This window comes from Anneissia japonica, unplaced genomic scaffold (assembly GCF_011630105.1).
Source record: "Anneissia japonica isolate Jap-2015-1 unplaced genomic scaffold, ASM1163010v1 scaffold287778_len1315358_cov176, whole genome shotgun sequence".
NCBI lineage: Eukaryota > Metazoa > Echinodermata > Crinoidea > Comatulida > Comatulidae > Anneissia > Anneissia japonica.
This window is the reverse complement of record NW_022702824.1, coordinates 562,805-564,082: the sequence shown is the minus strand read 5'-3', so window position 1 is coordinate 564,082 and position 1,278 is coordinate 562,805. Positions and strand designations below refer to the sequence as shown.

The window sequence follows — 1,278 nt, the reverse complement described above, 5'->3', positions numbered from 1 at the left end:
CGTGAGTACAGTAATAGCACAAAGAGTGACTCCTGATATGAATAATGTGTCAGCAACACAAAGTATGTAACAAAACGTGATTTCCAGCTTTAATATGTGCTGTGTGCGTGGAAATGAACGTACGGCAGGTAAATTATGGAAAGATTTGAAATGTTGAAAATGACCCGAAACGTTCTTTAAACTATCTGAATAGTAATATGGAGAATTTTCAAATTTTAACAGACACGCACGTCACCATGTGTGCGTGTACAGTAATAGCACACGAAATTAAACAGTGTCAAGTGTATTTAAAACAGCCTGTTAGTTGGTAATGCCACACGAACTTTCCCTTCACATAACCTATATATATTAGTCTGATAGCGTCGAAATACAGTCTGCCGCCCTCACTCTGTTCTATTCTTTTACATCTTTTAAAAATGAGAGATAAAAGGGCTCCAGAAATTCATTCTTTTTGACCATGTTGACGTAATCAAAATGAAAAATAAAGGGACATGTCTTCAAGAGAATTGATTTAGCTATAACATACTCACAGGTGGGACACAATCAATCAAGAATAAGCGAGATACGTTCAAACGAGTATAAACTCGTTTGATAAAAATTCATCATAAATAAAAATTCAGTTTTTTAATGCAAATGCCAATATGATGACGTAACAATGTCCGATCAGCCATTATGAAGTAAAAAATGGTATCTACAACTCATGTGCTTTCAGATTATGTAATAAAAATTGGGGGTCACCTTTCATCCTAAGGAGCTATAACTGATTAAAAATATTCATGGTTTTATGCATATATAAATGTTGACGCACGCGTATGTGTACGCTAAAAGGCGCGAACAGAAAATTAAGGTATATAACATTCAACCTTGACCTGAAGCTTATGCTCACCTAATATGATTTAGAAATGACGAATGGTTAAGATTATATGGGGTCATATAACGTTTTGAAGAAAGAGAAATGAGGGGGTCAGAAAAAACATTTTTTTTGACCATGATGACGTCATCAAAATGTCAAAAGGAGTCAAATATATTAAAGAGAATTGTCTCAGCTATAACATACTCAAATTTGGAAGACGATCGACCAAGAATAAGCGAGATACGCTCAAATGCGTATTTTCAAAAATGACGTCATTGCTATAATTCACTTCCTTGAATTCAGATGCCAATATGATGACGTCACAATGTCCGATCAGCAAATATGATCTATAAAATCGTATCTACAACTCATGTGCTTTCAGAATATGTAATAAAAATTGGGGGTCACCTTTCAACCTAAAGAGC

The 1,278-nt window shown here is 34.7% G+C and overlaps 1 protein-coding gene across 1 annotated transcript in view; it reads right to left on the bottom strand.

The window, feature by feature from the left end:
* LOC117104056 (transient receptor potential cation channel subfamily M member-like 2) overlaps window positions 1–1,278 on the bottom strand; it is a 40,296-nt gene that overhangs the window by 4,044 nt on the left and 34,974 nt on the right. The window lies entirely within an intron of this gene.